Here is an 11,370-nt window from a genome sequence, read left to right as displayed (position 1 = left end):
TGGTAATGATTTTGGTAAAATTAATAGTAAAGCAAGGTGTTATAATATGTGACACAATTTGGGGAATGTTGTAAAATTTGTTAATTTATTAAAGCACCGTATAAGAACCATTTATTCGGATAAAATTAATTTTTAATTAATACATTTTACTAAATGTGTTCTGATAAGAACTGTTATTTTGAAATGCAGACTATCCGGTAAATCATTACCATATAAACGGAAAAATTGACAAATGAATGATTTAAATACCATGTATTTTGCTTTTATAAACCTGAATCTTTTTTACTAGATGTCATTACCATACAGTACGGTAGTTTTACCAGAGTGTTTCCGTGTAATGATTCAAAAAATATTTATAACGCTTTCTTTGTCATTATGTTCAAACATTTGATATTTTTAAAAATAAACTGTTTACCAGCATTTGATTTTTACCTAAATTTCATAGTAAACGCTTTGCTATTTTTATTTGAAAATACCAACTATTTTACTACAAAATTTTCCCCCCTTGTAATAATAACAGACTAGTTAGCTCGGTAACCATATTTTTTTTAAAAAAAATTTGAAATTGATGTTATATTTCCACAACAGCTAAGGCTAACTCAGTTTTGGGTAAATAATTTCGTTTCCAACATAAATATATAGTAAAGAATCTATAGTCCATGATATTTGTGATTCATGTGCGGAGATGCCCGTTAAGGTCCTATTTACTTTTGGTGTACCATAATGGAGGCTTGGTTTTTGATCATTAAACCCGTAATGGTCATTAATGACAGGCAAACAGTACACTCTAAAAAATTCCGGATCAAATTCCGGTTTGAAGTAACGGCACTGTAATTGATATAAATTTTTCAAAATCATTATTGAGCATCCTCTTAGAAATGCATACGCATCCTCTCAAACTATTTACTTATGTTTACAATAAAGTTGCAAAATTCATCAAGACATTGTTTTTTATTTGTATATTCTATAGCGGCAGATAAGAGGAATATTTTTATATGAAAAATAAATCTTAGAATAGAAATTTATTTTTAATCCCATCAGAATATTGAGTATCTTCCCTGTAAGAAATTCCGGATCAAATTAGGGTTGAAAGTAACTGTACTGATGTTGATATAAGTTGATATAAATTTATCAAAATCATTATTGAGCATCCTCTCAGAAATGAATAATCAAACTATTTACTGATGTTCACAATAAAGTTGCAAAATTCATCAAAACGCTGTTTTTTATTTGTATATTCTGTAGAGGCAGATAAGAGGAATATTTTTGTTTGAAAAATAAATTTCAGAAAAGAAATTTATGTTTTTACATCCGATCAGAATATCGAGTATCTTCACTGTAAGAAATTCCGGATCAAATTAGGGTTGGTTGAAAGTAACTGTACTGAAGTTTATATAAGTTTATCAAAAGTTTATCAAAATTATACTGTTTATCAAAATTATACTGATATAAGTTTATCAAAATTATTACTGTGCATTTCCTATTGAAATGTATTTTCTGAAAACAAAATTTATGGCAAGAGAAATGTTTTAGTTGCTTCTCTTCTTAGAAATTAATCATTAAACTATTTACTTATACTAGCGAAAAGTTGGAAATTTCATTAAAATACTGTTTTTTGTTTGTATATTCTATAGCGAAAGATAAAATGAATATTTTTGTTTGAAATATGGATTATAGACTAGTAATTCATGCTCTTTTTAATCTGATCAGAAAATTGAGTATCTTCACTGTGAAAAATTCTGGATCAAATTATGATAAATAGTACTTGTTATTAAGGTAGCTGGTGCATTTTACAGTAAAATTCAGTTTTACTGTAAAGTTTTACGGAAAAAATCTGACTTATCGTAATTTTCAGATTATTATTTAACTGCAAAATCATTGAATAACTATGAATAAAAGCATTTTGCTTTCAAAATTATAGAATAAAATTTCACGGAAGAAATGGATTATATAATTAAGTTGTTTGATACGAAGTATATCATTCATCGAATTTTAAAAGAATTATTCAAATATTTTCGAATAATATTTTTGAAAAATAGGAAGGAATTATTATTCTTAGTAACTAAATGTTATTCATTAAAATATGTCTATGTCAGTTGTTTTTCGTCAATGATCAGAGTAATGTGGTTAAACGTTCTTAATTAAAATTGCACTTTATATTATAAAGTAATAGTTCAATAAATTAGTGAAAAATATATATTTGTGCAAAATATTAAAGTTGTGCATAATCATTAAAAGAAAAGAGCTACCTATCAATTCTGCCACACTCACCAATACTATACAAAATATCGTACTAAATTACGGTATACAGTTCGGTGCATCATCCGAAAGATCTATTTTACCATAAAATTCATTTTACCGTAAAATCCATTTTCCCCATAAATATTATTATACCGTGATTTTTCCAGTAATATTTATTTAATTATAGTGATTTGATGGTTTTATTATTATTATTACTTTAGCGATTACCGTATATAGTTTTTTCAACAACATATTCCGGAAAAATGGATTTTACTGTAAAATGCACAAGCACCTTAATTCGATTCGTATTTTATTACAGTGCTTCTATATAAACATATTATTACAAGAAGATTCTCTGGCGAATATTCAGGATAAAAACTATTACAAATGGCACTTTAAATTCATTTGTGTATCTTTTAAGTTACTTTTCAATGGAGCTAGTTATAGTTTTTCAAGGATTTTCCGAGTTCTTTTTTATTAGTTTTATAACTTATGGACGCTTATGGACGTTCAAATATTTAAATTACGTCACAAGAATTGTCATAATATTCTTTTGGATAACACTTTTGTTCACTCAACTTTATATGACTCTGTCTGTATATTTTTTATGACATAAAAGACTTCTATTCTTTTTTATCCTTTTTTTCGACCTGTAGGTCCGAATTTCTGACAAAGAGGCCTAGGGCAAATTTTTCGAACTCCAACTACCGCAAAATTATCTTCGTTTCCAGCTTCAAATATGGCACTGGTAAGAATTTATTTGGAATTATTAGGAACTGGCCGATATGTTTCAAGCACTCCAGATAGGAAACCTTTCTCTAGATTTACGAGACGCGAATAAGAAAAAAAAGATTTGAAAAAAGAAAAGTCAGAGTTCTCAATGAAAGGATGGAAAATAAAACAAATGTATAAAATTAAAACCAGAGCAAAAAAAATCCGAAAAAAGTTGAAACGAAACCATTTTTTCGCCTTCTTAGTTTGATTTTTCACCCTTATTCCTTTATCTCAATTTTATGTGTGGTTGGCAACTTCGAGAATTCTTATTCAATTCTGTTTTGTTTTTCTCATTCACGTCTAGTGGTTCTTGAGAATGAGTGCCTATTTCTGAGCACTCGAAACATATCAGCAATTTTTTCTACCTTTTGAAGCAAATGCTGATTTTTTTTTCTTTTTTTTGAAATTTCAATTGTAGCTTTGCGTTTCAGTTTATAAAAAGCTTAATTAGCATTCTTTTGCATATTTTCTAATCATTATGCAAATAGCATCTCTTTTAATTTTTAGACTTAAAAAACTAGCTATAAAATTCAAAAGATAAACGTGTATATCAGAGTTTTGCGTTCATAACTATTTCATAAAAATTTCAAAATTGCAAGATACAGAACATCAAAATATATTTACTTTTTATTAATAGCGTTAAAGTAAATATTTTAAATTGTAATGATTAAAATAGCTCGTACTAATCAAGATATTAGCCAGGAAAGAATGAAAACATTTTTTTTTATTAGCTAAAGGAAATTTTAGAGATATTAAAAGCACTTAGATTTCAAATGGCATTTTTGAAAATTTATTTTTCTCACATTTGCTGTAAATCTGCATAAATGCAGTTAAAAGTTATTTAACAAACTAACTGTAAAAGCAAACTAGAAATCTACTAACTTTTTAGATTTAAAATCATTTTATGAAAAAAAATAAAAAATTGCAGATGAGTTCAAGAATTGCCTTTTTCTGAACTTTTTATTTCTCGATGAATTTAAGGAGGCTTAAAAAGAATACTTGTTAGATATTTGTCTAAATTTTTTTGGACTACATACCAGAAAGAAAATCATCGGAAATAAAAAATAATTGGTATGCTAGAAAAATAAGTCTCTTGAATTTACTTTCCTTAATAAGCTAAAGATGAGTTTTTTCCCTTAGTTCTAATTGGATGAAAAATCAAATAAATTAATTTACGCAAAAAAAGTTTATTTCTGTAATTTTTTTTCTCATTAAGATTATGAGTTCGTTAATTTAGGTAACTTTATTAATGGTTTCTATTTATTAAGATAAATGTATTTCATAAATTTTAATTAGTTTGTTTTGTATGGTATTCCTTAATTGCAAAAAAGTACTTAATTAAAGCTAGATATAATTATGACATTGTATTATTTTTGGGAAATAATATATTAAATTACAGACAATTTTCGGCTTACATTTAAAGTTTCAAGTTTTTATTTGAAATTACTGTATTTTTTAGCAAAATAATAGCGACCATAAGTAAACTAGAGAAAGGAATAATTATTAACTTTACTTATAAATAAATAAAGTTAGAAATGGTTTATTAATTTCATTAATGGTTTTTATTTTTCAACATAAGTGTAATTTATAAATTTTAATTAGTTTGTTTTTTATGCTTTATTGTAAAACATTTTATTAAAGCTAGATATACTTATTGCAACATATTCCTTATTTAAATACTATATTAAATTACAAGTCATTATATTATTTTGAAAATTATTAAATACTATATGAAATATAATGCTTTAAAAGTAAAGCTTTTAGCAAAATTCATGTCCTGAAACAAATGAAAATAGTAATTTTTTCTATTTGACGAAAGGTTCGCGTATATCATTTATCAGATAATGGTCTCCTGAAAAATGAAGAAAATTTCACAAAGCTTGTTCTCTCAATATACACGCTGTTAGAAATTTCTTGGAAAAAAATGGTTAAATTACAGTTTATTGAATGATTATTTTACCATATTTAAGCAAAACTGTCAAATAACTATAAAGGAAATGGTAATCAAACTGTTAAGTTTGAGAAAAACTGTTTATTAATTGCTTTCACTTAATACGGTTAAGCAATCAGAATTTTAGCGCACCAACTAGAACCACCTAATGAAGCTACTTAGTTCTTTGCAATTGAGTAAATATCATAGCCGAGCGGGATTATCTGTCAATCTCATGACCGGCAGAACTGGAGTTCGATTTCTAGTGTTGACAGCACACTATTTCCTCCATTCCCTTCAACACATGAAGATTTTCCAGTGTCCGGGGCTCTCCAATGCCCATTACCTTACGAAAAGCCGAGCTCCAATCTCTAGTTAAAAAGTTTTTTTTTACGTTTTTGAAAAATGCTGGTTGTAAATGGTTAAAAACTAGCATAGTTTTGTATTCATGGTCTTATAACCATACTTTTTGTAAATGGTTTCAAAACCATAAAGGAAAAAATGTTCTTTACCGTAAACATTACCGTTAATCGGATGGACAGACAGCTGCCAGTTATTTTACCATAATTTAAGGATTAAAATTTTAACAGTGTAGAGATGTCTGCTCATTGTGTATCACAGCTGTAAATATTTAAATTCTTTCAGATAAAGAAACCGTATACTGTGAGCTTTATACGAAAATACGAATAGATAGCGTAAAAAAAGCATAAATAAGGCCAGTAAAGCAGACATACTATAGTTTCGGTATTATAACCTTAAATTCTCCTCAGTGTCGAAATCGACGTTATTTTTGTCACAAAGGAAGATTTTTAATTATGCAACAGTAACTATTGTATGTCTTTGAAATAAAATAAACAAAATGAAACTTAGTGATAATATCAAATTTTGCTGAGAACAACATTTGAAATCTCAAGTAGTAAAATGTATTAAAAACTTTTACGCGTTTCGGTGAACCTTCAGCAGTAGAGAAAATTAAAGCCCTGGATATATTAACCTGGAAACTAGGTTAATCTAGGGCTTTAGAACAAAACAGTCTGAGACAGCAAAACGAGATAAAATATTTTGAAAAAGGATAAGTTACACATAGTGCGATGAATGTACAATCAAAAAGGAAAAAAGTATTGAATAATAGTAAAAAGTTACAGGTCGTTTAAAAGATTTGTAATTTCATGTCTGAAAAATGTGATGTGTGATGTTTCTATTAATAAGTATATATATATATATATATATTCNCCAACGCGCAAACGTTTAAAAACCTTTCCCACAAGAAAGTAATAATATTGATCTAATTATCTCAAAAAATGTGATGATGTGGCTTTAGCAGCTTGGGAAATTGATCAGTCCCACGCTACTGAGACCTATTAACATTTAAATATATTGTCCAGAAAGATATAAAAACCCTCTTTCCAAGGTCAAATGTGCTATTCTATACCTATCCACCAGCATGTAATGTTGTCATTCTGGGGCTCTGGCCCTTACGTTAATAAAATTAGATTATGATTACCGTATTTTCCTGTATCTTTTTCAAGAAGCACCGGCCACACTACGAACTTACAATGTTTAGGCTTTCAAAGCGTAACATATATATATATATATATATATATATATATATTCATATATTAGATTTTCTGCAAAAACAAAAATTTAACTGTTACTAATCTTACTACCACAACTTATTTTACACAAATTAAAAAAAATCACCATTTTTTTTTTACTTTTTTCTGACAATTTCTTATTTTTACTCTTGAACTGTCTATTTTTTTTCCATATGTGTGACGTAATTTTTGTTGAATTATATTATCTCCATTTTGCTATCTCTGTCTTGTTTGTCCTGCTAATGATGACTATTTTCACGGAAACACTTTCAGATTTTTAAATGTTTTTTTAGGATTTCCTATTGGGGGAAAATCAGTCATTCAGAAGAAAATTTCTATTTTTTAATGTCAATATTGGAACCTTTGTTAATTGGCTTTCTAAATCTTTTTAAAATTTTAGTCTCAAATCTTTAGAATCAAAGTTGATGTCATTTGTTGACTTGCTGACTAACTAGGTAGAATAGCAATGACATACTTTTGAGGAATTTTCAGAAAAACGTTGACTTTCAGAAAATCTTTATTACCCTAACACACGTTACAAAGAAGGTTTAATATAGATTTCATTGAAACATTGTGTGTAGATTTTGTATAATGTTAGCTATGCTTTAAACTAAAAGTTAAAGTCTTAGCGTGAATTTATTATTGTCAGCGCGTTTTAAGTACGAATGTTGAGAATTTAATTTAAAAAATCAATACTGAACAATATTTTTATGTCTATTAGTTTCAGTTCCGTTAGTTCTATTTCATTGTATATTTGAAATATTTAAAGTTTTTCATACATAACACCGCACATTATATAATTGATCTTGGAAAAATAGTTTTCAATTATTTATGCATTAAAATTTGCTGTAGAGCCGTTTCGTGACATAAAAAATGTGCAGTTTGTATGCTGAAATTTCTCCTCTGTCTGAAAAGAAATATTTTCAAAATTTTTAAACTTTACTACAGATTTATAATGGTATGACCTCTGCTTACCGAAAATAAAATTAAATTTTTAATTAATGCAGTTTACAAAAAAAGAGTGCCAAATCCAGTCGGGTGCTTTAAACAATTATATGTCTGTTTGCGTTATTTTTCGTGATTTATTCCCTAGCTTTATTTTCAGCTTAAATTCTTTTCTTAGAGAAATGTCATAGTTCTCAAAATCTAATGTAACTTTTAAGCTACAGTAACTTCATTAAACAATGTGTCACACAGAAAAATTACTTATTATTTCTGAAGCACATAAGAATTTGAAACTCGTCATCTAATTCAAATTAATAATTGAATTCTTAGTCCTCTATCAAAAAACACTCTCACATTTCTGATAAAATATTTAAGGTTTTTGCGAAAAGCCCAGATATATTCGAGATATCCAATTCTTCCATGCCATTGAAAAATATATGACTCTTTTATATGACTCTTCAGCACCTAGAATAAAGGACTCATGACTTCTTGATTTCATCTCACATCCACATCATCTGAATGTAGTTCGTAAAAGTTTTATGAGAAACAGGACAGAGCTTTTCTTTTCAGGGAGATAAGGTTTCTGGTGCTCTTTTGTTAGATGGCTTTTATTTTCAGATGTCAAAGTGTGAATGAGGTACTTTATCTAAAGAGTATTTATTTTTTTTAACAAAACACAGGCGCTGGACTTTTGTTCGAAGAAAAAATGAATGAATATCGTGACTAACAGAAATGTTAGGAAAAATAAAATGGCATTTGAATCACGTGGTTGTTTTTAAGAACTAAGTGCGTTAGGGTAGAAAGTCTCCCGGCAGAATGCACTTATTTCTTTAAAAATAGAAATAAAACTATAAATTTGAATTCTTAGAAATGTAAAAAGATTGTTTATCCATTTTTTTATTAGTAGCTGAGTTTTACTTCTATATCTGCCTTTTTCTGAATAATTATAAGTTATTTTAGGCATTTTTCTTGTTCCAATAGATATTTTATCAGTTATTGGGGTCATAGAATGACTCCGGACGTCTTTCTGTTTGTTCTACAAATAAATTTATTACTCATTGTGAGTGAGTTTAGAGCATTATTTTTCGTTCCCCTTTAAAGTTATTCCTATCTGTTTACCATTTTCATTAAAGTTTTGACGCAAAAAATATACGAACTACTTTGCTATCTAATGAAAATCCACTAACTGTGCATAAATACCTAAGACGTATCCTAACTGAGTATAAAAATCAAAGACCTTGCTGTTTCAATTATTAGGGATCAAAGCAGGAAAATGTTTGAATAATCACAGTTTGAATCCCGAACTACGAGTGAGTTCAAATATCAAACAGTTGTTGTCTAGAATAATCCTATTAAAAATAAAAATCTTATTCAAAATTATGTTTTGCTTGAGAAATCGAGAACAACGGAGTTAGCATTCTATTCACATTTTTCTTTACAAGGAATATATAATTTCTGCGTGTAATTATTGTCTCCAAAGTAAATAAATATAAATAAAAACTATATAAATAAAATTATTAGGTAACAGTTAACGTTTATATTCTAATTACAAAAGAAGCAAATATTATCATATTTCATTCAATTTTATTGAAAATTTTTTTTGAAAAGCTTGCATATAGTTAAGCAATAAAAAGTGAAAATGTTTTTTAGCAGCTTGTAAATAAATTACAATCAATCTGCACATTCATCATTTTTCTCAAGTCAAATTCAGAAACATACATTCAGTTCTGTCTCATTATGTTCTTATATTCTCATTCAGTCTATGTTCCCGTTCTCACACTATTCACTTCGTCTTTCTCCTTTTGTGGTTTTCATATTTTTGCTTCTTAGTGCAATTAATTTATTTCGGCTTTCTCCTATTGCTGTTTCGTATTTTTGTTTCTCCGTACCATTAGCTTCGATTTTCTCTCACTGTTGTTTTCACATTTTTGCCGCTTCGTACTATTCGCTTCAGCTTTCTCTTACTTCTGTCTTCACATTTTTGCCCTTTCGTACTACTCGCTTCCACTTTCTCTTACTTTTGTCTTCACATTTTTGTTCCTTCGTACTATTCGCTTCAGCTTTCTCTTACTCTTGTCTTCACATTTTTGCTCCTTCGTACTATTCGCTTCCGCTTTCTCTTATTTTTGTTTTCACATTTTTGCCCCTTCGTACTATTCGCTTCAGCTTTCTTTTATTCCTGTCTTCACATTTTTGCTCCTTCGTACCATTCGCTTCAGCTTTCTCTTACTTTTGCCTTCACATTTTTGCCCCTTCGTATTATTCGCTTCAGCTTTCTCTTACTTTTGTCTTCACATTTTTGTTCCTTCGTACTATTCGCTTCAGCTTTCTCTTACTCTTTTCTTCACATTTTTGCTCTTTCGTGCTATTCACTTCGACTTTCTCTTATTCTTGTCTTCACATTTTTGCTCTTTCGTTCTATTCGCTTCCGCTTTCTCTTACTTTTGTCTTCACATTTTTGCCCTTTCGTACTATTCACTTCAACTTTCTCTTACTCTTGTCTTCACATTTTTGCTTTGTCATAATTTCAACTGATTCTTCAACATTTTTGCACAATTAGATAATTTATGCTCTAAAACACTCAGAAATTGTAAATTGAATCTTTTTCCCACTAAAATCTCTGGAGTTTTAAAAAAAATTGCAAAATAAATTAAATTTGTGCTATTTAATATAACAATATGTTTTCAGAAATGTCCCTTATACTCCGAATCCACTGAGCTCTTCATATTTGAGCACTCACGCATGTTGAATTTGAACAATTGGTTGAACGAGGAGCAAGTTGATGATGAGATAAATGATTTGAACAAGGTGTTGATGGTTGATGAGATAAATGATAATTAGTAAATGTTCCGGAGATTCACCACTGCGACTATGAATGGTGACATTCACTAATTTCGATTTTCCCCAACAAAATATAGTTATCCACTGTAAATCCCAAAAATATTTATGAGAAGCTAAAAACAAAGAAAACACTAAAGTATAACAATATCACCCTTCAGATTATACGATTTGCATAAATAATCTTTACAACATCATTTTTGTACTATAACTTCCATTTACATCTTTAGTGATAAAAAAAATTTTCCAATACTTTTTTTTCAATAGATTAAGAAACACTAAAATAAAATAACAGTGTATGATGAAATATGGGTTATTAATGACGAGACTATATTGATAAATTTTATTTATCATTAACAATTATCAGATTAATCCAGACAAAAACAATGTAGTGATAAGTATGTTATTTCCCAGTTTGCATTTGCTCGGTGTTCCCCACATTGAGGTATTTTCAAGAAAAAGGGTCATTTCCGGAACACATATTTTTTTAAAGATCAATTGCTATTACCCTGTAGTTCCTAATTTGATGCCTTTGCAAGGTTAAAAGATATTGTCCTGTTGATCCTAATTTGATGTCTTTGTAAGGTTAAAAGGTATTGCCCTGTAGCTCCTAATTTGATGCCTTTGTAAGGTTTAAAGATATTGCCCTGTTGATCCTAATTTGATGTCTTTGCCCTGTAAGTCCTAATTTGATGCCTTTGTAAGGTTAAAGGTATTGCCCTGTAGCTCCTAATTTGATGCCTTTGTAAGGTTTAAAGATATTGCCCTGTTGATCCTAATTTGATGCCTTTGTAAGGTCAAAAGGCATTGCCCTTTAGATCCTAATTTTATGTCTTTGTAAGGTTAAAAGGTATAGCCCTGAATACCGTGAACTAAAGTTTTTTTTTGGTAACATCTCCCGGTATTCCTTACCCTGATGTTCTTCTTACTATACTATATTTATGCATATAGTCATCGTTTATTATCAATAATTGAAATTAAATTTGTGCTCAATGAAGAAAATATTTATTGTTGTTTATCTCTGATGGTGATTTGTTGTTTCTCTTT

The sequence above is a fragment of the Parasteatoda tepidariorum genome, chromosome 10, assembly GCF_043381705.1.
Source record: "Parasteatoda tepidariorum isolate YZ-2023 chromosome 10, CAS_Ptep_4.0, whole genome shotgun sequence".
NCBI lineage: Eukaryota > Metazoa > Arthropoda > Arachnida > Araneae > Theridiidae > Parasteatoda > Parasteatoda tepidariorum.
The sequence above is the reverse complement of the archived record's forward strand: the minus strand, read 5'-3'. Positions refer to the sequence as shown.